At 46.5% G+C, this 25,697-nt stretch overlaps 1 protein-coding gene and 1 long non-coding RNA gene across 9 annotated transcripts in view; one reads left to right on the top strand and one right to left on the bottom strand.

The window, feature by feature from the left end:
• Positions 1 to 533: 533 nt before the first annotated feature.
• LOC309358033 lies at positions 534 to 7,622 on the bottom strand. 2 transcript variants are annotated; one of them, XR_014163290.1, is made up of 3 exons: positions 7,244 to 7,622; positions 1,979 to 2,081; positions 534 to 1,294 (listed from the first exon to the last, which is right to left on the bottom strand). It is a non-coding gene; the product is annotated as an uncharacterized lncRNA (long non-coding RNA). The 2 variants fall into 2 exon arrangements; XR_014163291.1 differs by having other exon boundaries at positions 7,293 to 7,618.
• Positions 6,603 to 25,697, top strand: part of CUEDC1 (CUE domain containing 1) — a 61,572-nt gene continuing 42,477 nt past the window's right edge. For 5 of the 7 annotated variants that reach the window (XM_081890600.1, XM_081890604.1, XM_081890599.1 and 2 more), the window contains exon 1: positions 24,442 to 24,600. The gene's annotated coding sequence lies outside the window, so the exon portion shown is untranslated. Of the gene's footprint in view, positions 6,827 to 6,888; positions 7,030 to 24,441; positions 24,601 to 25,697 lie in introns of those variants that run through there. The other 2 variants (XM_081890601.1, XM_081890602.1) reach the window with 2 other exon arrangements.

Genomic DNA, 25,697 nt, shown 5'->3' with positions numbered 1-25,697 from the left:
TTTTGCAGAGTTTGTAAACCAAATTGTTCTTAAAACCAGACTGTTCTTAAACCGAGGTACCACTGTACTGTATGCATGATACGGGTGTGACTGACTGCCAACCTCATTCACCAGAGGAGCATTTTGAAATGTTTGTGGTCTTGTAGTCGTGACTTCCTTGGGTTACTGTTGTTTGGGGGAAATGTAGGGGTGGAGGAAATCCCTTTGATAAGCTGGACCCAGGCCATTTTGGGGGTTATAGGTAATTACAGCCACCTTAAATTTAATCTGGGAGGCTCATTTGTCTGTGCAAAGACCTGATGCCTGTAGGCTTAATTAAAATACTGGTTGGTTGATAAATGTAAGTTTATTATTTTTTTTAGCATTATTTACTGAAATGTGTGAAAGCTCAAGAAAATAAATATTATGTGTCAAGACTGGATGCAGTCAGCTGTCATAGAGATGTATAACTTAGCAGTTGAGTGCCAGCAGGATTGGAGTCAAAAATGGGGGAGGTGGGTGTTCCTCTGAAACAGGAATCTGCTTGCTCAAGATTTATTATTTACAGACTTTATTAATTGTTTTATATTAGAAATACCAAACAGTGTATAAAAAATAATTTTAAAAAATTCTCTGCTTTTAGCAAACAAACTACATGAACAATTTTACCAAGCTTTCGGCTGTAATACTTGAAGCCAGTCGACCCAAAGCCTTGGCAAGCTCTTTCCTACTGCAGTTTGGGCCTGTCATACCAAATTGGGTGAAGTCACACCAAAGTCATGTTTTGGTCCGCCATGTTTATTCAAAATGGCACCCTGCATGCAAACTTTGACGAAGAGCACTGCCTCCACTTTGGGGACACTCATGTTGAGTGGTGGTGATACAGTGAGAGGTGCACAAGCCTTTTGCCAAAAATGAGTGAAGTCACCCCATAGTGACCTTTCAGTCTTCCATCTTGATTCAAAATGGTGTCTGCCATACCAGTATTGACTGCCGTCACAACCTCGGGAACCCTCCTGCTGAGTTTGGCGATGATAACCAGCAACGGGACCCATAGAGTGGACAGACCAGAGAACAAATGGCTTTCCAAAATATATAGTACACAAATGGGGAGTGCCTGATGCTGCCAGGGAATCCTTAAAAAGCAAAAATATATTGTGATTTATAAATGGATAGTGTAATACGTGAGTTTGGACCCGTCAAGCCAATGTTATGAAGTTTTGACAAAGTCATGTTTTGGTCGATCTTGATTCAAAATGGTCTTGGCATCCAAACATCCGCAAAGCTTGCCCCTGCCTCCTCAGGAACCCTTGTTCTGAGTTGGTGATAGATTGAGTGGTGTCAGAACACATAGGAGGCAAACAGGACAGACAAGCAATAAACTTTCCCAAATACATGAGAGTCTCAAGTATGGAGCGGCTGGCTGGCTGACAGTCTGAACATGAACACTTCTGTTATGGAATGAGGATACAGTGCAATGTTTTGTTTCAGGCCCTGCTCATCTGATCTAAAACTCTTGTCAATAGTCCTGTTGATGTCTAGCTTTTTTAAAATTCTGGATTTTGTGTTGTCAATTCACTTTACTACAGTTCTATCAAGCTCCATGCCTTCTCTCTGACCTACGCTTTGAAACAAGACTGGATGATTAATATTTTAGCAATCATTTGCTGGCTGTACTTCAAAGCCAGCTTGAAATGATAAAAAATCATTGGCACTAGGCAAATAGCAGTGTTGGTTTTTTAAAAAACAAAAAAACCTGCCTGATTGTAAAAGTGCACTTTGCCCTCCTCCCATTTATAATAAAATGGCTTGAAAGCCAGACAAAAATCCACAAATGCAAAACGTGGAATATTCTGCATGTCAGACAGAAAATGACATGCACAGCACTCCAGAGGATGGATCACTGGGTGAGTGAACATTTGAGTAATTATAGCTGGCCACAGGCTAACCATGATTCATAGGAATAACTGTTCTTTAAAAAGAAAAACAAAGGAAGTACCTTTTGGGCATTTGACAGTCATATCCTAAAGATGAGTAATAGCTCTTTATTTTGGTTCCAGACTTCAGCTCCATTTCCCCCCATCATTAAAGTTGTGTGGATCCTGCAGATGATATAAATACAGTAATGGGCACTTGGTTTTTGTTTTTATTTTTTTGGGGTCCAATTTATTTGTCTAGCAGTGCAATCCTGGGCATATGAGCCACTGTTTCACAGTGCTTAATCCCTAGTACAGAGTGGGGGTGGGAATTTCAGCCCACTTTCCCTAATGGACACAAACCAATGGTGAGTGTGGCCCATTGGGACAGGTGGGCTGGAATGCAGGGAGGCCAACAGTAGGTGGAGTTAGAGCCAACGGTGGGTAGAGTTGGAGCCAATGAATTTTGCCTCCACTCTCCCTGCCAAGTTCTCCAAAGGCAACACTGCTACTGAGGAGAAGTTGGCACTGCCACCCCCTTGACTGGTTTGCAGCAGGTAGGCAGGTGAAGTCTGGCTGAGGGTACACTGAGCTTGGCGGAACAGTGCCCCAATTTGCCCTGTTGGACCAGGTGGGGCACTGGATGTGATTGTTGCCCTTGTACAGTAGGCTACAGCCCAGCTACATACATACAGTGCTTTAGCAACTGCACTGACTCCCGGTGGTGTACAGGGTCAGGTTTAAGGTGCTGGTTTTGACTTTTAAAGCCCTATGTGGCCTAGGACCCACGTACCTACGGGACCGCCTCTCCTGGTATGCCCCACGGAGGACCTTAAGGTCCACAAATGACAACATTTTGGAGGTCCCAGGTTGCAAGGTGGTTAGATTGGTCGCAACTAGGGCCAGGGCCTTTTCAGTACTGGCCCCAACTTGGTGGAACGCTCTGTCACAAGAGACTAGGGCCCTGCGGGACTTGACATCTTTCCGCAGGGCTTGCAAGACAGAGCTGTTCCGCTTGGCCTTTGGTTTGGACTCAGTCTGACCCTTACATTTTCCCTCCCCTTATGATTCTGATCTATGGACTATTTTTAAAATGAGGCTGCATTTTAACATGTATTTTAAATTGATTTCCCCCCCATTATGATTTTACTGTAATTTTACTGGTGTTAGCTGCCCTGAGCCCAGCTCTGGCTGGGGAGGGCGGGGAATAAATAAAGCTTATTATTATTATTATTATTATTATTATTATTATTATTATTATTATTATTTACATCTCTCTCCAGACAAGCAAGAAGCATGAATATATTTGAAGGACACACTCCAGAAAAAAAAAGAAAAATAAACCCAGAGGAGGAGGAAGAGGAAGCTGACAACCAGTGCCACCCCCTGACTGGTTTTACGGCGTCTCAGCTTTGTCTGTGCTGCCTTCGTCATGTCCACAGTATGGAAGATGGCAGGCTCCCCAAGGACGTGGTCTATGGGGAGCTGGCTTTCAGCACCAGGCCAGTTGGCAGACCAACTGTGTTACAAATATGTCTGCAGCTGGCACATGTTGTAGCAGCTAGCAACACCAATTCTGCCACGTGGGAATCCCTTGCAGACAACCACAGTGCCTGGAGATAGGCAGTCAGGTTGTGTATCCATAGCAGTGAGCAGAGGAGAAATGACAGCTGGGAGGAGTGCAGAGAGAGGAAACGCCCTGGTGCATCTGCAGCAACACAACCAGATGCCTTCACCTGCCCCAGCTGCAACAAAACATGTCTCTCCCATATCGGTCTCTGCAACCACAGCAGGTGCTGCAACCTTCCAAAAGCTTGGCCTCACCCCCAATGGCACATTTAGGTAGGTGGGGTGCCGGCTGAGGGTAGACTGAACTTGGTGGGACAACCCCCTCCCCACAAACAGTTCAGATTGCAAAGCACTTGAGAGGAACCTGAGGTTTAATATGTGTTAATAAAGGATAGTAATTGAGTTTTGTTTGCTTGTTTTTGGGGGCAGATGAGATGGTGCTCTATTTATGGTGCTACCTTGCAAAGTGTGCTAATGGATGCTAGAAATACCAGCCCAGGTGACACAAGTAGGGCTCTGCCCGTCTAAAATGGTTGGGTACCTTGTGATGAATGGGAGGAAGGCGAGACTGGCTAGGCCTGACTCATCAATCCCAGGTTGCATGAGATTGCCTAATACAGGACCAGACGGTTGATCTTTTTAGCTTGGTATAAGACAGAAGAAGAAGAAGAAGAAGAAGAAGAAGAAGAAGAAGAAGAAGAAGAGGAGGAGGAGGAGGAGTTTGGATTTGATATCCCGCTTTATCACTACCCTAAGGAGTCTCAAAGCGGATAACATTCTCCTTTCCCTTCTTTCCTCACAACAAACACTCTGTGAGGTGAGTGGGGCTGAGAGACTTCAAAGAAGTGTGACTGGCCCAAGGTCACCCAGCAGCTGCATGTGGAGGAGCGGGGAATCGAACCTGGTTCACCAGATTACGGGACTAGCGCTCTTAACCACTACACCACACAGCTTCCTATGTCCTTAAAATCACACCTATCACACGTGATCTGAGGGGTGGATGTGTTGGATCTGATGCCCTGCAGATGTTTTAGACTACAATTTCCATCAGCCTGAGCTGGCAATGCTCGTGTACTCTGTTTTTGTCATGCTCATTATGTTCTGTGGACTGGTTGTTTTGGAGAAGGGGGAAAGCACCTGTCTCTACAGGAGGCAGACTAGAGTTTGGTGGAAGTGTCACCACTGTTCTGGTTACCCATAGTTCTGCTTCTCCAGAACATCTCATCAGGAGAGGCTGTGCACCATCTGGACCAGTGTTTCACAAACTTGGGTGTCCAGGTTTTTTGGACTACAATTCCCATCACCCCAGCTAGCAGAACCAGTGGTCAGGGATGATGGGAACCGTAGTTCAAAAGCAGCTGGAGACCCAAGTTTGGGAAACACTGATCTGGACCGTGGTCTGGGCACAATGGCAGACTGGATGGGGCCCAGTAAACTGATCCTGAACCCTGGGAAGACTGAGGAGCTGTAGGTTGGAGGTTCCAGAGTCTGGGTGTTCTCCTGAATTTTTGTCACTAGAGGCCCAGTGGCTAGGATTGCCTTTTACCTACCACAGCTGGTGTATCAATTATGGCCATTCTTGGACAAGGATAGTTGAGGCCACGGTGATTCATAGAATCAGGAAAGGACCCAGCAGATCATCTAAGTTCAATCGCCTGCAAAGCAGGAATATGCACCTGTCCCCTACGGGGATCGAACCTGCAACCTTGGCGTTATCAGCACCATGCTCTAACCAACTGAACTATCCAGGCTGAGCGCCGATAGCCTCAAGACTCCATTATTGCAATGCAATGGGGCTACCCTTGTGTGTCTGGTCTAGAGGCTCCAACTGGTGTCGTCTTCTGCATTTGCAGCACCAAAGTGACCTCCCTGGGGCACAAGCCTGGGCGGTGTGTATGGAGGTCCTGGGCTGCCCAGATGACAAGATTCCTTTCTTGGCCTTGCTGATGTGGTCCAAAGGAACACAGAGAAAGTCATTTAGGACCAGGAGTTGCCAGAAGCAGGAGGACAAGGCACCAGTCTTAGGGACTCCATTCCAGATTTGTGTAGGGTTTACGCCTTAGCCTTTTCTTCTCCTGAAGATGTCCTGCAACGCACTGGGTACAGATTTTTCCTCCCCCTGAATCAACAGGGACCTCATTACTGCATCTAATTTTACAGGGACCTCATTACTGCATCTAATGTTACTTCCTTGGTCTTCTAAGCCAACAAGTGTGCACTGACCCACTAGGAGGGTTGTGTGGACCAGGCATCTTATTGGGAGGGCCATCTCTCAGAGGTGGAGCATCTACTTTGCTTGCAAAAGGTCCCAGGTTCAATCCCCAACATCTCCAGGTCAGGCTGTTAATGTCCCTTCCCTGAAACCCTGGGAAACCACTGCCAGTCAGCGTAGTAGACAATACTGAGCTGTGTGCACTAAGGGCCTCACTCTGCATACGGCAGCAGCTTAAACCAGTTGCTACCTTGGGGGAGGTCTTAGTATTTTAATGCTGCTTGTTAGTAAAAACACATGGGAAATGAGTTTTTGATTTTTTCAAAATGTTGGATTATGGGTTGTAGCCAATGCCAGTTTGCTAGATCACTCAGAGTAGATCTACTGAAAATAATGAACACGAGTCACTTGGGTCTATTAATTTTAATGGGTCTACGCAGAGTAACACTGAGTTTTGCCCACCTACCAATTACTTGCAGCACTGTCTGAAACGTATTATTATTATTATTATTATTATTATTATTATTATTATTATTATTATTATATTGGTCGTATACTCGTTGAGCCTGTCTTTTAGCCCGGGAGTGCAGTGCTGAGGAGTCGCAATTTGATATAATGTGCTCGGGTCCTCATGCCATGTGTTTGCGCGTGACGGACCGGGGCCACCACGCCTTGGGTCTGAAGAACCCCAATAGCAAGGGAAAAATTAGGGGAAGGCAAACTCCCGGTCAAATTTGGGAGCTGCTCTGGTCCTTTGTGAGCCCCTCCTCTTTCTCTCCCCCCCCGCCGTGTTCTCGACACCCTCGGTCTCCCCCCCCCCCCCGCTTTCCTCCTCAAATCTGTGCCACTTGTGGCGAGGCGGCCTTCCTACGGGGAGGAGGGGTGTGTTACACAGCTGCGTTTCAAACAACCGGCCGCTAGGCTTGGGGAGGGGAAAAGGTGGGGGGGCTAAGAGAGAAAGGCGGCTTCGCCCGCCGTTACGTTGCCCTCCTGTGTTTGCAATGGATCTGTGTGACCATCGGGGAGGGAGAGGCGATCCAGCGAGCGGCCACACCAGCATACATTAAAAGGCGCGCCTTCTCCAGCGACCAACCTGCCCCCCTCTCCAAGGTCTTGGATACGGAGGAGGAACAACTGCGAGGGAACTAACGTAGGTAGACCGGGGGAGCGAGCAGGGAGGGAGAAGCGGGCGTAGCTTTTCTCCTACAAGGGAGGGGTCGGCGGCGGCGGCGGCAGGAGGATCCTTGCAACACCCAGCGCGCTCTCCCTACCCATATCTTCGGCTAGCCCTATCCTGCTTCTTCCCCCGGCAGCTCAGCGGTGTCGCGCGTCTCCCCTCCTCGAGTGGCGCGGGTAAGCTTTGGAACGTTGGGGGTGGGGGGGGGGCCCTTTTGGAACGCCGAGGCGCCTTTTGGAACGCCGGGGACGGAATTGTGGCTACTTTCCGCCGCTTCCCTTTTTGCGCGCGCCGAGCGTTCTCTTAGAGACCCTCCTCGCGGGAAAAGGGAAATAAAGGGGGTTGGGAACCCCACCCCCGAAACGCGGCGGCCGTTCCTACCCTCCCCACCCGCGTTTCCGAAAGCTGTAGCAGCTGACTTTCCAGCCCACCCACCTACCCCGCGTCTCCCCTCCATAGCGGCCTGTTTTGGAGCCCGCGGTGCCTCTCGCCTCCCTCTCCCTTTGCGCCTCGGAGGGCCCTCTTCTCTAACGAGGCGCGTTCTCGGCTCTGCTTTCGGTTCCTCGCTCCTAGAAGGACCTGGCGGATTGGAGGCGGGTGGGTTGGCTGCTGTCCCTGCGCTTCTACCTTCTCCTCCAGGCGGTCATGTCCCCCACCTGCTTTTGCCGCCCCCCCTTATTTCAACTGCGAGGAGCGTGTGGCTTGGAGGGCGCAGATAAGAGCGTCTTTCCCAGTGTAAAGGGGCAAAAAGGGGTGTGTATGGGTATGTTTTGAAGCAAAATGAGCTTTGCTTTGGGAGGGGGCAGAGAGAGAAGCATGGCTGATGTGGGAAGGGAATCAAGAGTTGGGAGTTGATTTGTTGTTGTTTTGACACCTACCTTTCAAAGTTTACTTCTTTGGCATTCCTTGTTTGCATAATAAGGCGCTGGAAGGCTGCTTTGGAGAGGTTTGGGACCTCCTCTCTTTCCCCAACGCTCATTATTTAGGAGGAACTGGTCCTGGAATTGTATTTCTGCTATTCCTCTCTCCTCTTCTCACAGCCCCTCTCCCAAATAATCTACTTTCCCATCTCCATTGCACAATAGTTGCACATTTGTTTCACTTTCTCTCTCAAATTTCTTCCAAGTTCAGCATCATAGTAGTAATAATCCGCAGTATTCTCATGAATGAATATATATACTGCTTAATTGCCAAGCACACCTTTTAAGCAACTTACAAGTATAAAACCAATTACAAAATAATATAATGGCGTGGAAATAAGAATGCACAATAAAGCAATTTGATTGAAATGTTGAAATAAGCATCCATGTATAAAAAAGCAAACATCTTTGAAGAGCGCCGCAGTTAAAAAAAGCAATTAAAAGAATTAAAAATTAAATATAGTAACAGTAATAAGGTTTTGCATTGAACTGGAGTGTTTGGATGCTGCCCATAATGTATTCTTGTAATCCATGTGACACCCCTGTCAGGTATGCCTATGGTATTATCTCCACATTGCAGAGGGGATAACTGAGGCTGAGAGAGAATGGCTTATTTAAGGCTACATAGTTCTTTTGGGAGGTGAGATGAACTGATTTTACTCTGGTTGTAGCTACTATATGATGCCAGTGCTTGGTTAAAAAAGAAAAATGAGAGGTTCTGTATCCTGAATGGTGGACTATCAGTTGTAATAAATGGGACTTAGTTATGGCTGGTTTATTAGTTTCTTCAATTTTGATACACACCAATGCAGTTCCATTTCTGAAATCTGTCTCTACTTTGTCACATAAATGCTATTGCTTGAGTGGCATGGGAAATTGGCTACCTTTGTGCAGGTAAAAGCATCCACGAGTGTCTCTCAAACTCTCGAATTCGACAAAAAAGGTAGCAGAAAGCTTGCTGAGTGGGATCCACTGGTGGCCTACTAGGTTCCATTGGGTTCTTGGGCTGAAGTTGGAAGTGACTGAACTGACAGATTGTTTCCGAGTTTCCGAGCCGCACTGTTACGATTGAAAAGATTTGGTTCTCATTGTCTGGCTCACTCTTGGCCAGTTGGAGTATTGCTCCCCACCTGAGAATTGATGCAGAAGCATCGCTGCTCACACTGTCTGACAGGTAAAATGGCACAGACAGTTCCCAGCACACGGAAATAAATGCAGAAAGTGCTTTTCTAGGGGAAGGATGACACCTTGTTTCTGAGAAGAATCTTCCTTCTTCTATCAAAGTCATTTTGATGGTTTGGATGTTGCCTGGGAGTTTTCATTGTTAACTGTTGTGACAGGATTTTATTTAATTGATGGTTGTTGATGACATGCCCATCAAAGGATGGAAATGCTTGAAATCTGCTTGGAATTTTGAAACTTGCAAATAAGGAAGGTGGCAGAGACCATGGATTGGTTTGTTGGCTGGTGATGTCACCGATGTCCTTTTCCTTATTGCTGTTCTTTGTAGAATTGGGCAAACCACAGGTTTTCCATGATCTGTTTATTAACTTTGACCCTCTCATCTTTCTCACAGCACCTCTCTCACTTGGGCAGATAAAAGATTTTAGAAGGAGCAATTTGATAGGCTCAGTTGCAGGCATCTGAAGGATATTACTTGTACCTTGATTCTACCACACAGAAGTGATTTTATGTTGCATTCTTCTGTGCGACACCTTAGCAGAATATATTTAATTAGATGCAGATGCAATTCCAAAACGTGGAATATAGTTTAAATATGAAGGTGGGAAATGAATACAAAAAGAAATACGATTTTCCTCCTAGAATAGAATTATTCAGGCTCTGCGATCTTGTACACACTTGAATTCAACAGGGCTTAACTTCTATGTAGGCATGTATAGGATTGCACTGTAAATCTGCTATGTATTTGGACAGCTGCCTGTTAGCTATGCATTCAGACATCTCTTAAGATACAATCAAAATTTGTGTGATGATTCCTGAGATCCATGAGCAGGTTTTTGCCTGTGTTTGGATACAACTGAACATCACTTTGAATGAAGATGGTGGACTGAACCTTTCAAAATTGCACTGATTGTAACTACTACATGCAAGACAAGGGATGAGGCTACTAGTAGACTATATATTTTGTCCTGTGTTCTGTACATGCTCCTGTTTATTAGTGACCCAATTAAAGAAACCGTAGTTGGCTGATTGTATGAATTTTAGTTGGTTGATTAACTAAATTGCATAAATTCACCCATTGATAAAACAATATCTGAATAGTTCTTTAAACTTGTAAAACATCTTGACCTATTTTTTATTACTCATTTTGCATAGGTCTCTGAAAGGTGACGTTCTTCGCCTACAGACCCACTTGAGTGTTGCCATCAACAAAGCAGGACCCTCTTGGTCCTTCTGTGCAGTGTTCAAAATTCCTCAGGCGTGTTTTGCAACTGGTGCATGCCCAGTTGCGACCACCTGCATTCTGCCCTACTGGTGCCAATGAGCATCTTTTAAAAGTGGGGTTTGATCACAGGGCAGCATTTCAGATTTTGGAAGGTGGTGGGGGCAAAGAGAAAAGATAAACATCAAGGGTTTAAAGCATATTTTTCCAATCTGGTGACGTTCAGATGTCGCTAGGCTACAACTCCCATCATCCCTGACTATTGAGCTAGAGCTGATAGAAGTTATAGTTGAAAACATCTGGGAGGCACAAAGGTGATGTAAAGGCCAAGTTTTTTTGATACCCTGGGAGTTAAATTGCCAAATTAAATTTCCCAGAAACAGCATGCTTTAAGAGCATTTGCTGTGGTTACTTTTTAAAAGACCCATAATTATTGTGATATGATTGGCACAGGTTAGAATACCACCCCCTCCCAAGTAATGGGACTGTGCCTTCCAGCATGCAAGCCCATTTAATAGTTTATTGTTGGTTTGCTATGATCCTGTGCTTGCTTTCCTTGGAACAGGCCCCACTGAATGCTGGGAGACTTACTTCTGAGTGAATATGCCTGGAACTGGGTTCCAGCTCTGAAGCATCTTTGAGCAGCTTGAGATCTAGGTTGCTCCAGAGGTGTGTTGTGGAAGCCAGTTAGTGAGACAGATGCATGGACTTAGCCTCTGAATTTGATCCCTGTATCCTCAATGTCTCTTAGTGTATCAGAATTAATTTGGGAACTGCTTGCTGACAGCCTGGATCACAGATGTCTGTTTTCTAAAACAATGTGGTTTATTTCCCTTTGTTAATAAAGAATTTTACATCCCTGTGGGCTGACAATAACTCGGCTTTCGATGAACGTCTGCAAATGTTTCCAACTCAGAACATACCTTCTCTTCGCCGCTAATGTAAAGAGTACATTTTCCAGATGCCATCTAATACTGCAGTAATATATAGATTTGCGGCCCTCCAGATGTGCTGGTGAAAACTGGCCTGGGAGAGGTGTCTGTGTGTGGGCGGAAACTGCTTCCGCTTCACTTCCTGAATCTTCCTCACCTCCTTGTATTTTGTTTTCTTCTTGGTCTCTTTAATCTTGGGTGCTACCAAGTGTTTGGTCACTATGCCGTCTGAAGAGAAGCGGGAATCAAGCTTTGCAGGAACTGAGCTGCTAGGTCTAACCTCAGAGCACCTTGCGAAAGCTCAGCAAATCATAGAGAGGAGATTGGCTTAAGTTCAAGTTCAGACCTTGAACGGAGCAGAAGACGACTTAAAATGAGTGGTGAAAGAGAGGGCAAACCAGTTCCATCTGTCTGATGGAGATCTGAAGTGGAGGCTGCAATCCTCTGTACACCTTCCTAAGAGTAAGCCCTATGTAAGACAGTGGGGGTACTTCTGAGTAAGCATGCATAACATGTGCCGTGTGTTTCTTAGGTGGCAACATCCCCATATTTAAATCACACTGGACACCAAGGAGAACTGCAGTAATAATAATAATAATAAATTTTATTTATACCCCGCCCTCCCCAGCCAAGGCCGAGCTCAGGGCGGCTAACAAGCAATAATAAAAACAAGTTGAATGAATACAATTTAAAAACAAGATTAAAATACAACAATTAAAATATTGAAACATTAAAATATTAAAATGCAGCCTCATCACAGGAGGAGAAAGAAAAAAGAAAGAGGGGGAGGGAATCATATTGGCTCCAAGCCAAAGGCCAGGCGGAACAACTCTGTCTTACAGGCCCTGCGGAAAGAAATCAGATCCCGCAGGGCCCTGGTCTCATGAGGCAGAGCGTTCCACCAGGCCGGAGCCAGTGTTGAAAAGGCCCTGGCTCTGGTTGAAGCCAATCTAACTTCCTTAGGGCCCAGGACCACTAGGGTGTTGCTATTTCTGGACCTTGAGGCTCTCCGTTTGGCATACCGGGAGAGGTCGTCCCGTAGGTACGAGGGTCCTAGGCCATGAAGGGCTTTAAAGGGTAAGGGATGAAAGCCATGGCTGAATCCTCATTGTAAGCAGGAGAATCAAAATTGCCACTGGGTGCACCAGTGTGGTAACCCATGTGCAAAATGCCCCGGCTGCATGCCACCCAGGGAAGGAACGAGATAAACACCATTGTGCATGCTGGCTGGGACTGATGGGAGCTGGAGTCCAATGGCGCCACCAGCCAGGGCTCAGAGGGGCTCAGCACATCTGATTACATAAGTAAAACTTGCATGTGATAAAGTGATCGGAGGATTGTTGGGGCAGAGGACTGAGGAAGTCAAGCATTGCGTTATTGGTTGGTATTTTCTAAATCAACCCTGTTGTGTTTTCTTAAATGGGAAAACTATCAGAATCCAGTGGTGGAGAAACGGGATGGATGGTGGCTAATGGATTGAGGTTGAATCCTGATAAGACAGAAGTACTGTTTTTGGGGGACAGGGGGCCAGCAGGTGTGGGGGACTCCCTGGTCCTGAATGGGGTAACTGTGCCCCTGAAGGACCAGGTGCGCAGCCTGGAAGTCATTTGGGACTCACAGCTGTCCATCGAATCACAGGTTAATTCTGTGTCCAGAGCGTGTTTGTTTGTTTACCAGCTTTGTTTCTCCCTGTGCACTGTCTCGCCAGAGTGGTACATGCACTGGTTATCTCCCACTTGGATTACTGCAATGTGCTCTGTGTGGGGCTGCCTTTGAAGGTGACTCGGAAACTACAATTAATTCAGAATGCGGCAGCTAGACTGGGAGCGGCCGCCGAGAGCACATAACACCAGTCCTGAAAGACCTACATTGGCTCCCAGTACATTTCCGAGCACAATTCAAAGTGCTGGTGCTGACCCTTAAAGTGGCCTCGGCCCTTTATACCTGAAGGAGCGTCTCCACCCTCATCATTCAGTACGGACAGTGAGATCCAGCACCAAGGGCCTTCTGGCGAGTCCCACGCTGTGAGAAGTGAATCTACAGGGAACTAGGCAGAGGGCCTTCTCAGCAGTGGCAACCAGCCTGTGGAATGCCCTCCCATCAGATGTTAAGGAATTACGGTATATAACATTTAGTAAACATCTGAAGGCAGCCCTGTATAGGGAAGCTTTTTAAGGTTTAATGTTTTGTTACGTTTTTATATATGCTGGAAGCCGCCCAGAGGGGCGGGGGCAACCTAGTCAGATGGGTGGGGTGCAAATATTATTATTATTATTATTATTATTATTATTATTATTATTATTATTAAATTATTTACTAAGATCTAGATACAGCAGGCAGGATTCAGTAAAAGAAAACCAATTTAGGGAGCAGTCCAAATAGCTCTTGAAATTGGTGCATTTATGTCCTCTGAAGCTCATGAAGTTGAGCAAATACAGACACAGCCATTTCTCTGAGGCCACATCAGTGCATTTCTGGGACGTCTGCTCTTGGGTATTTGCAGTCTTTTCCGCTGCACGGCTTTGCCGCCTGATGCTTATTGTAATGGCTCAAGAGCTAATGTCCTAAATCCAAAATAAATTAAAAGGTGTTCCTTCATTTACCGCAACAAAATGACTTCCTCCTCCTCCTCCTGCCTCTAAATCCTGGGCTGGCTATTAGTTTCCTGGCTCCGTGTTGGGGGAGTTATTATCCTCTGTTCTTCCAGCATCTCAAATCTCCCTTGCAAGATTTTTAATTTAAAATCTAATTAGCTAAGCACGCAGTCGGGTTGTCATAGGTAACGGAAGCGGAAGCTTTGTTGTTGAGGCCTGCGGATGGCCTTTCAAGATAGCCTTTGTGCATTCAGCAAAGGACTTTCGGGGTGGCAATTGTGTTGTTGAGACCTCTTAACGATGATTGGTTGGGCTGCTGGGCTGTCACAGAGGGACTGAGCAATCGGAAGGCCTCTATTGGTTGTGCTGCTCCGATTCTAAAAGAGGGCTGGGGCAGAATGAATGGTCTAGGGCAGGGAACCTGGGGAACCTGTTGCCCTCCAGAGGTTGCTGGATTATAACCCCCGCCAATTCTGACTACTCTGACTACTGGCCATGCTGGTTGGAACAGAATCAACATTTGGAGGGCCCATCCCTAGCCTAGGGAATTTTGAAAGCCCTGGTGTTCTCTGGGGAATCCACATTCCTTCTCTTAACCTGCACCTTTGCTAGGTAAGCCAAATTAAACAGATGTCTCGTTGTGCCCACCTTTACCACGGACCCCACAAGTGTCCCAAATTATTCGGGACAGCCCGAATTGGCAGATGATGCCCCTTCTTCTCCTCCCAATCCCGATTGTCCCGGTTTTGCACCCCCATGCTGGCGGGCGTTTTTTAGTTCTGCTATGGCGAGAGTCCAGAAACAGGTCCAAAAAACAGAAGAAAAACTTAACCTTGATCTCCTCTTCTGGAAGTTTGTCCGTGGTTCCCAAAAAGGAAGTGGAGGGCAGGGAATAGCTCAGGGAATCACTGTCTGCCACCCACCTACTGAATTGGAAGTGCTGTAGGAAGGCAGTGTGGTGCAGCAGTTAGAGTGTTGGACTACGACCTGGGAGATCAGGGTTCAAATCCCCACTGGGGTGACCTTGGAGTCAGTCACAGCTTCTGAACCTACCTCACAGAGTCATTGTAGTAATTATCTGAGGGGGTGGGGATGGGCCATGCACTCTTTGGGGAGAAAGGTGGGATAATGAGCAGGTAAGCAGAAGGGCTTATTTATTTAAGAAAGCCGGAGATACCAGCCAGAGGGAGATGGCAGCTGGACATCCAGAGATCTCTATGTGGTCGTAATTGGACCCACACCAGTCGTAAAACACACCTGGTGCCTGGCTAATTTCTAACACTGTACAGAACATTGGGTCAGCTGCCTGGAGACCCTTAGCCAATCATGGCTGGGATGGGAAGCATCCAATCAGGAGGGAGAGAGGTCGGGAAAGTTTGATTTTACAGTTTAGCTGCAAGATAGGGCCTGGATTGCAAAGTTGGTAGGATAGACATGGCAAATTCCTCAGGCGAGGGAAAGGTTCTAGAAAGTGGCTAGACTTTTTGTTTTTTTTAGAGGCAGGGTAGAGCAGATAGCCATTCTAGAGAGCACTAGATTTCATAGGAATGGTTTCATTGAAGAGACTTGTCAGTAAATTTCTCTTTTAAGCTGGTAACAGTGTTTATGATTGATCCTAAGTGTTGTGCTTTTATTAGTGAAACCATTGAAAGTGTCTGTTAAAATAAAGTACGGTATCGTTTCCAGTGTTTCTCAGCTTTAATTTATTCCCAGAACTGGAAATAAATTGCCTTGGGAACTCCTTGCTGCAGATTCTTGGTGTTTGCATTCACACTTATACAGGGAGTGACGAAGGATAGATTTCCTATTCTCAGTCCTGTCGCCTCGGGAGTTTGTCACACCTTCTGACTCTAAAATTCTGTGATTCCAGGTGGGAATGTTTCCAGTTGTCATTCGCAAATGGCAGAATTGCAGTCCATTAAATAAGTAGATAATAATACATGGGTTCTAATTTTTCCAAGCTTGTTCTAATAGGCAAGGAGGTTATACGTTGCCTGCTGGATCTGAAGTAAGAGGCAATAGTTGAGTCCAGAATTAACATTCTCACGTTGTAGGTTGGACTTTGATTTGACATGAATGTTGTGCTCAAAGTTGCTCACAATAATCACAATAGCGGTAAAAAAGAACAATAATTGCAATCACCATCATATCAAACACAGTAGCATATAAAGCAAAGAACAACCAATTCATCAAAACAATTGATGCAATTTAATAAAGCCATAGTAGTTCAGATTTCAGCGTGCATCATAAAAACATAGACTTGTGGAGCTGGAAGGGGCCAGAAGGGTCATCTGGTCCAACCCCCTGCAATGCAGGAATCTTTTGCCCAACATGTGTCTCGAACCCACAACCCTATGAGTAATTGTCTCATGCTGTACCAACTGAGCTACCAAGGCAGATAAGAAAACACATAGGGCTCGTTGATGAGTTTGTCTTTGGTTGGAGTCAAACTGGAAATGCAATACATGGGTGTTATTAGTCTGTGAAATGGGTGCAATGGCACAAGCTGGTTTGAGAGGCTGGCCAGGAGTGAAATCAAGGCCATCCAATTGTATCAACATGTGTCCCTGGGGAGGAGCCATAATTCTGTGGCAGAGCATGTGCAGTGCTTGCAGAAAGTCCTAGCTTTTATTCCTGGCCCCTCCAGTTGAAGAGATAAGGTGGCAAGCTGATGAGGAAATCTCTCCAGATTGTTAAATTTCGCAGTCCTTGCGGACCAAGTTTGTCAGGTAGGCGGGGCTGCCCTCCTGTCAATCACCCGAGGTCACAGTGGTGTCTGTAAGGATATTGCAGAGCGCTCTCATAACCACCTAGCACAGTGATGGCCAAACTTTGGCCTCCAGCTGTTTTGGGACTACAACTCCCATCATCCCTAGCTAACAGGACCAGTGGTCAGGGATGATGGGAATTGTAGTCCTAAAACAGCTGGAGCTGTTTGGCTATGCATTTTTTAAAAAATAGCCAACACAACTGGCTTTGCTGCGGTAATAGCTCAGCACAAATATTTTAATGTTCTGGAATCCCCATTGCTTACAAAGAAGCGGTGGGGCACAGACTTGCATTACTTTTAGTGAGGAGGAAGAGTTGGGCTACATGTTTTTCCTATTAAAAAAAATAATCCAGGCCAAAATCTTACTACGAAGTTTCCGCAGTAGGTGGGAGGGAAGCAGGAAATCGAGTTATGTTCTGCAGAAATAAATATTTCTCTGGGTAGCTTTGCAATGGGCCTGGCAGTTGATTAGGTTGTGTGTGAGTCACTCTTAATTCATCCTGTAATTAGGACAGCTGTGCGTGTGTGTGTCGTAGAGTTAGAATAGTGTAATGATTTAGCTGTGGCTTCTCATGGTATTTTAATTTTGTTTGCTTTTTTGGCCTATTGTATGATGTATTATTTAACATATGTCTCATTTTTGTAAGCCCGTCTGGGTACTTACTTAACGATCAGGTGGTTCTTGTTGTTGTTTTCGTTGCTGTCGCTGTTGTATAGCCAAGAAACTGAAGTACAAATCAGGAGAAGCCGAATTTGAATCTTGCCCCTACATTAATTCACTCGGCGAACATAAAAGCGTAGCAGGGCTGTTTGTATGCTCTTGGGGGCACCTGGGTTGAATTTTTATTCATTTACTTGCTTGAAAACTGCACCTATATTCCTCCTTTCTTCCAAGGAGCTCGTGCTGGCGTTCATGACTCTTCCTGTCCCCATCTTATCCTCACAACAACCCTGTGAGGTAGTTTAGCTTCTGTCTTTCCCTATACCTTCTGCTTGGATCATCATCCAGGACTTTTCTCCGTAGGCCCTGGATGACAGGAGGGTGAGAGAATGATACTTTTAGGGTGACGCTGTAGGTTAAACCATAGAGCCTAGGACTTGCCGATCAGAAGGTTGGCGGTTCGAATCCCCGCAACGGGGTGAGCTCCCGTTGCTCAGTCCCTGTTCCTGCCAACCTAGCAGTTTGAAAGCACGTCAAAGTGCAAGTAGATAAATAGGTACCGCTCTGGCGGGAAGGTAAACAGCGTTTCCGTGCGCTGCTCTGGTTCGCCAGAAGTGGCTTAGTCATGCTGGCCACATGACCCGGAAGCTGTATGCCTGTTCCGTCGGCCAGTAAAGCGAGATGAGCGCCGCAACCCCAGAGTTGGCCACGACTGGACCTAATGGTCAGGGGTCCCTTTACCTTTAGCCGCTTAAACTCCAACTCCCATAAGCTCTAGCCAGCAATTGTCAATGATCAGGGATGAGGAGAGTTGTAGTCCTGCAGCGTCTTAGGAGAGCTACAGGTTTCTCAGGCCTCCTAAGGTAGCATTTTTTTTTTTTAACAGAGCTGAAGCAAGCGTCATTGTGTTGCTGTGCTTCCTTTCACTCTGTTGCTCTGCTGCAATATTTCTGTTTGTTTCCTGTCTTTGTATTTTATTGGATTTTTATTCTAAGTGATGGGACTCAGAACACAAACACTGAGCGATGGTGGGGATGGTACAGCACTCTGCACACCCTGAACCATGAAAATGGCTTGCTTCTTTGGCCTGATCCCTGCCAGGCTGTAGAATTCACCTTCGTTTCATGGAAAACAGGCCTGCCTCATTATTCCAGCTGCAAGCAAGCAAGTTCCAGCATGCAGCTGTTGCAAACAGCATGTTTGACCTGCCTCAGCCAAAGGCAAAAACCGGACTGCCTCTTAGATTGCTGATGGCTCAATCATTCTCGCTTTTGCCAACATGCTGACTGAGGCGGATGAGACCTGGGGGCTGCCAGGCTGCCTTATTCAGATGTGGACTTTTTGAGCTTCCCACTCATACAGAGGCGCATGGGGAATGCAGCTATGGAGTGGCTAAACCCTTTCTCAGGCTCTGATTGGCCCTTGTCCTGATCATCTGATTGGCTAGAAGTCATGTAGAGTACACCCTTCCTTCATTACCAGTTTGGGAAAGCCAGGTTGGTTCAGCAGGCTGGTTTTTGGCATTTGGCTCTTACTTGAGCGGCCACTGCTCAGTGGAAGAGCACCTGCAGAAGGTCCCAGGTCCAATCCTGGCATCTCCTGGTACAGATGGGAATGTTCTTTGAAGAGCTGCTGCCAGACTTGGTTCTCCAGCTGTTTTGGACTACAACTCCCATCATCCCTAGTTGCAGGACCAGTGTTCAGGGATGATGGGAACTGTAGTCCGAAAACAGCTGGAGGTCCACGTTTGGGAAACCCTGAACTAAGAACTCACTGACAAGGTAGCCACCTGATCAGCAAAAATGTAACCTGACCTGCTCCTGCGTTTTTAACAGAGAAAATTTAACAGTGCAGAAGTCAGCAGGCAAAACTTTTCACTGCTGATCAAACTTGAAAACTTTGGTCCCCATCCTGCACTCAGCTCTCACCTGTGGCTCCTAGAAGTTGTCAGCATGTGACAGTGGCCGCACCCCCCAGGAAACTGCTTTGATTGGCTGGCTAAACCGGGTGAGGGCAGCAGGTGGCTCTCAAGCCCGCAGTGAGTTAGGGAGTTGTGAGGGATTTCACCTGCATGCGAAGACAGGCACTGACAGATTGAGCGGAAGAGACCAAGACTAGCTTTCTTTCTTTTTTGTTGTTGAGCATTTTTGGGGAAACCAAAGCTTTTGGAGCTTTTAAGCTTTTGGGTTTTCCCTGACATTTTGCCAATTCGGCAAAATTCCCCCGACACTATTTTTACACCCAGAAATCAGGACATGTCAGGAATTCTCAGTATGGCAAGCCTAGGAAATCCTGATGTCAGTGTTCGAAATTAGCCAGGTGCGCTTTGTACCTGACTATTGGCCACTGGCGACCAAGTGAAGATGCCTGGGTCACAGGATGGTGCCTGGCACCTCCACCATCTGGAGGTGCGTGCCTGGGGATCATTGAATCTTGACTGTTTCCTGTAGAATTCTATCTGTTCTATTCTATCTGCCCAATCTGAATGATTTTCAGGAAGCAAAATGTTTTTTCTGTGCAGCCTGAGCAGGAGCAGTGAAAAGCTTTACAGTTAATTGTTGCAGCTTGTCTTCACTTACCCCACCCTGGCTCCCTGCTCACAGTTGTGAATAATATTCTTACGTTATGAACGGTGCATGTCATCATTAAGAAAAGAGGCAGGCCAATATACCGTATTTTTCGCTCTATAATATGCACCCGGCCATAAGACACACCTGGTTTTTAGAGGAGGAAAACAAGAAACAAAAAAGCAACGCAAAGCCTCTTGAGCGAAGAAGCAGGAGCGCTCCAGCTGCGCTCAAGAGGCTTTGCGTGGCTATCCCTGAAGCCAGAAGAGCAAGAGGGATTGGTGCGCAGCGATTCCTCTTGTTCTTCTGGCTTCAGCGATAGCTGCGCAGCCTGCATTCGCTCCATAAGACGCGCACACATTTCCCCTTACTTTTTAGGGGGGGGGTGCGTCTTATAGAGTGAAAAATACGGTAAGTGTGGACTGTCCCTTGGATGAAGTGACTTTTCTTCTTTAAGTTCTCAAAGTTAGGGTTGCCATAGGTCCTCCTTTTCCAGGGCAGGTCCTCTTTTCCAGGGGTAAAATTTCTGTCTAGCTGGATTTTTTGAATTTGCCAAAACATCTGGGGGTCTGGGAGCGGGCTGCTTTTTATGTTTCATACGCAGTACTAGACAGCCAAGTGCAAAACGTATACATACTGTGTGTGAGTTTTGCATGATGCAGGAAAGGGGTAAAAATCCAGGAGTGTGTTCCCCCCCCCCAAACCACTGATGCCAAAGTTGGCGTTTTGAATGGACATCAGAAGCAGACTCAGCCCTGTATGTATAACACATTGGCTCACCCTATCTCTCCCCCTCCCCCTTCCATTCCTAAGCTCCCTACCCTCCTAGCGCTGGCCCAGCTGCTGTGGAGGATGAGTAGATAATTCATGTCAGCAGCTGGTATCCTTTTTTTAAAAAAATAAATCCTGGGGAACCAGAGACGACTGCCTGAGCAATCCCACTCGATGGCAACCTTCTCAGCCGGCAGCCCTGCAGGGACAGCTTCTGTGTTCGCGTAGCAGTGAGCGCTGTTGTCGGTAGACAGCTTGTTGCTTTCTCTGGGTACCTGCTGCACCGCTCTCTTGCCTCAAAGGGAACTCTGGGCACGGATGCAATTGGCCAGGCAGGTTTCCGAAATCGCACCACAGGTTGCTTCCCTCCTGCCTCCCGTCTGACAGCAAACTCTGTCTGTCCCCCTCCTCTCTTAAAGCACAATCCAGGCTACCGCAATGATTTTTATAAGGCTGGTATTGCCTTTGTAATAAAAGGCACCCATCCACTGTAGTGCTCTTGCATAAGATGCTCTCTTAAGGACCAAGTCAGACTACTGGTCCATGCTAGCTCAGTATCTTCTATACTAGTGAGGAATCTGTCCCCCCCCCCAGATGTTCATGAACTACAGTTCCCATCACTCCCTACCAGTGTCAGAGATGGTGAGAGTTCATCATCATCATCATCAAACCTTTTATTGGCATCACATACAAACATCCAAAACAAATCAATACAGAATTACCACTTCCCCCAGCGGCACAAAACATTTGCTAAAAGAAAGGAGGCAGAGCAGTCTATCGTTGGAGGCCAGCAAAATTAGGAGGGCCGCAGGCTCCTCACCACTGGGGATGTAATAAGGCACCATTCTCTGTTCTTCCTTACATCTGTTGCGGAAATATTCTCTACCATTCCCCTCCATGTGACTTTGCTTTAAAAATCACATTATTTCCTACATTGTTTTTGACGTTTCCCTTGCAGTTAGGTGCATTTAAGCTAATTAATCACATGCTGTAATTAATTACACAAGTTTTCAGCCACAGCAGTGAGATGAATAACATGGGTTTTAGTGGAAACCAAACTGTAGTGGACTAGAAGCAGTGCAGATTGCAATGAGCACTGGATAGGGGGAAATCACTGTTTCCTCAATAGAAGGCTCTGTCCTGCCTACATGCCAACCACTTCTTTATTAGAGGTGTAATAGAGCCTCAAAGATCTGAGTACAGGCCAGGGATGGGGTAGAAATTTGTTCCGTTTGCATTTTAACGTGTACCTACCCAATTTCTCACTTGCCACACCAATGTGCAAACTGAAACGCAGCCGCTTTTTTCTGAATTTCGTGATGCACTCCTCCAACTCCAGTCCCCCCCCAAATGTGTATATAAAAAGCATGTATTAGAGAAGGATGTGCTCACAAATGCTTGTTGCATTAATGCAAAATGCTGTAAGAAGATGTCATTTACATGGAAGAAATTACTTGCAAATTGCTTGTGTTTCATTAGGTGGAAGACATGTGGCTTTTTATGCAGACTCTTTAATCGCAAAGCAATGTGAAAATGGGGGGAACTGAAGGTTGGGGGGGGGGAATGAGAAACCAAAATGGGCAGAATTGTCTGTCCCCAGTACAGGCCCAGCTTCAGTGAGCAGCATCCTTGAGCAGCTGTTGGGGATTGATTTGGAAGAACAGTTGCTAAATGGGGCCGGCCCTACCCTTAGGTGAGATGTGGGGGACCTTTGGCCCTTCAGATATTGCTGAATTACAATTCCCAGCATCCTTAACTATTGGCCATGATAGCTGGGGTTGAAGGGAGTTCAGTAGCATCTGAAGGTTCCCTACAGCTGCAGTCACCATTGTGGTGGTGGATGCTGTCCCATTACCAGTGTTGAAGTAAGATTCAGTTGCCAGTACAGTCAGCTTCCATACATGGAACGGGAACACCATCTGGTCCATCATTCCCCTGTAGCTCAGGGGTGGCGCATCTGCTTTGCCTGCAGAAGGTCCCAGGTTCAATCCTTGGCATCTCCAATTAGGACTGGGGAATGTCCCCGTTCTGAAAACCTTAGAAAGCTGCTGCCGGTCTGTGTAGACAGTACTGAGCTAGATGGACCAATGTTCTGACTCGGTGTAAGCCAGCCTTTCATTTCCATCTCAGGCATTAAAATGCTTTGGGCCACTTCCTGCTTGGTAACGTGCAAACAAAATAAACAAAACAAAACAAAACTGGTGACTGTTTTGTGAAACCTCATGGTACTTTGCTACATGGTGTAAAAGAACACAGAAAGCTTTTTGGAATGCAGGGAAGAATGAGTCTTAATGGGGTTGTTGGTGGCAACAGGAGAAAGCAAACAGGGATGGATGAGACAAGCAAAAGGGCATTCTTTCAAGATTTTCATTCTCATTCCACTCCTGGGCCCTCGGGTGGTTAAGAATGTGTGAAGCTGACCACTACTCCCCTCCCCCATTGCCTTGCAGATATTAAACCCTGCATTTCTGAATGTTCTATATACAGCGGTAAGGTAAAGGTAAAGGGACCCCTGACCATTAGGTCCAGTCGTGACTGACTCTGGGGTTGCGGCGCTCATCTCGCTTTATTGGCCGAGGGAGCCGGCGTACAGCTTCCGGGTCATGTGGCCAGCATGACTAAGCCGCTTCTGGCGAACTAGAGCAGCGCACGGAAACGCCGTTTACCTTCCCGCTGGAGTGGCACCTATTTATCTACTTGTACTTTGATGTGCTTTTGAACTGCTAGGTGGCAGGCACAGGGACCGAGCAACGGGAGCTCACCCCGTCATGGGGATTCGAACCACCAACCTTCCAATCGGCAAGTCCTAGGCTCTGTGGTTTAACCCACAGCGCCACCCGCGTCCCATATACAGTGGTACCTCTGTCTAAAACAGTCCTGTTAATGAACAATTCGGGGAACGAAATCTGCAAAACCGGAAGTAGGTGTTCTGGCTTGCAAACTTTGCCCTGGAAGACGAACAGAATCTGAACGGGCAAAGGGCACTGGCGGCGGGAGCCCTCATTAGCGAAAGTGCGCCTTGGTTTAAGAACGCTATTGGCTAAAGAACAGACCTCTGGAGCGAATTAAGTTCGTAAAGGGAGGTACCACTGTACTATGATCATCTCAACATGCGGGATTGTGGTGTGTGTGTGTTTAACAATTCCTCACCATTTCCCAAAGCTAGCTGTTTTTTCAGACAAATTCAAACACAGCGAGTCTTGCTGGATGAGGCCCGTGGCTACCTCTAGTCCAGCATCCTGTTCTCACAGTAGAAAGGGAAGCCCACAAGCAGCATTTGAGCGCAACAGCACTCTCCGCTCCTTCGGCTCCCGCAACTGGCATTCAGACGCCTACTGGGCACACTGCCTCCGAGGCAGAAACTATCTGTCGTGGCTGGAAGCCATTGATAGTTTTGTTCTCCGTGAATCTTTTCTGTCCGGATTTTCACTGTTTGAAATATGGCAACTCTCGCTTACTCCTTAGCCTTTCCATCTCCTGAAGGCATCCTGCAAGGCAGCGCAGGTTTTAGGATCCTGCAAGGATCTGTTGTGGAGGGTTTGGGAGCACCTCCAAAGAAATATGGAAGGTGGTTTAGGAGACTCGCTATTTTCCATTCAAATTCTTGCAGTGTTCTTTACCTCCTCTAAGACAGCTGCAACTCGTCTCTAACAGCGGCTCTTTCCCCCAGCTGAGCAGACTATATTCCAGCAAAAGTCAGAGGTTTCGACCAATAAACACCAGTATAGTGGGGTGTAATGGTTGGATAAGAACCTAGGAGACCAGCGTTCAAATCCCCACTCAGCCATGAAGCTGACCTTGGGGTTTAGTCTAAAACTCCCTCACAGGGTTGTTGTGAGGATAAGATGGGGTCATGGAGATCCATGGAAGAAAGGTGAGCTATAATCCTGGAGGAGTGGCTCAGAGGAATCTGGTGGAATTCTCTTTCATCACACTGGTCTCCTAGCAGCTGTCTGTTTACCTAGTTTGGAGACCAGGTGTTCTCTTATCTTGAAAGTGCTCTTAAGAAGACCAGATCCAGCAGCTGAGGCTGGAGAGGCAGCCATCGCTCTTGGTTCTGCCATTTGGTATCTGGTGTGGGCTTGATAAGAAGCCTAGCCCACTGTTTGTCCTGTGTGATCAGAGAAGGTAGGTCTTTGGGTCAGCTGTACAATCTGTTACGTGTTCCTTACAGTTGGGTGTATTGCAAAAGTGTCCAGTCCAATCACCGCCACCCCTTGGAGTGAGAAGCTAGGGATGATGGGAGTTGTAGTCTAAAAACAGCTGGAGGACCAAGTGTGGCCACCACTGTGCTACACAGTAGGTAGTATTTTATGATGAATGTTATTCTGAACGCTGGGAATGGGCTAATCTGTCAATTTTGGTTTCTCTCAGATACTCAGTTTTTTTCCACTCTTACATTCAGTTCTCCACATTTCCACATCATTTGTGATTAGTTTTCAGAAGGTCTTAAAAAAACACAAAACATATCAGCATTTTAGTGTGAATTTCACCTAATGCAACCTAATGCAGTTTTGCCTAATTTTATTTTTTGCAAAGCAGTTCCCCATGATACAATATTTTTGGGACACATTATTTTCACGGATTACGTATTTTTATATACACTTTACTCAGTACATGCGTTTTTGCACACATTACTTGGCTGGAGAACTGCATTGCCATGTTCAGAGAAGTGTGAATTTGGAAGATGCCTGTGTTTCGGTTTGCATAGTGCTTTTTAAAGCATGAATTAGGTATGTTTGCCTTTAAATACAAACTGAATTTAATTCCCCACCCCCCCGCATTCCTAGTGCCCATTGGGACTGGTGGGTCAGAAGGCAGGGAGCCCAAGCAGTAGGTGGAGACAGAGCTAATGGCAGGCAGAGCCACTGAATTTTCTCTCCTCATCTCCTCTCCGCTAAGTTTTACGTGGGTAAGATGGAAACTGACAGGCAGTGGCAGCACCTGGACTGGTTGCAATTACCGAGGCAGGCAGGTGCTGGGGGCTGAGGGCAGAATGAGGTTGGTGGAGCAGTGCCCCCTTTTCTGCAATGGACCTGCCTCCACGACCTGGAATATATCCCTTCTGTTGTCTTCAGAGCTTTAATTCAAGCATGTATCAGCGCTGCCCCTTTAATTAATGGTTCTTTTGCAGACAGCTGGTATGATTCCCTTTTTAATCCCCTCTGCCTCATTTGCATATGGCTTAGTCAATGACCTAGCCTCCTCCATCTGAGAAATGCAGG

This window comes from Podarcis melisellensis (assembly GCF_964234715.1).
Source record: "Podarcis melisellensis genome assembly, chromosome: 15".
Taxonomy (NCBI): Eukaryota; Metazoa; Chordata; class Lepidosauria; order Squamata; family Lacertidae; genus Podarcis; species Podarcis melisellensis.
The sequence above is the reverse complement of the archived record's forward strand: the minus strand, read 5'-3'. Positions and strand labels throughout refer to the sequence as shown.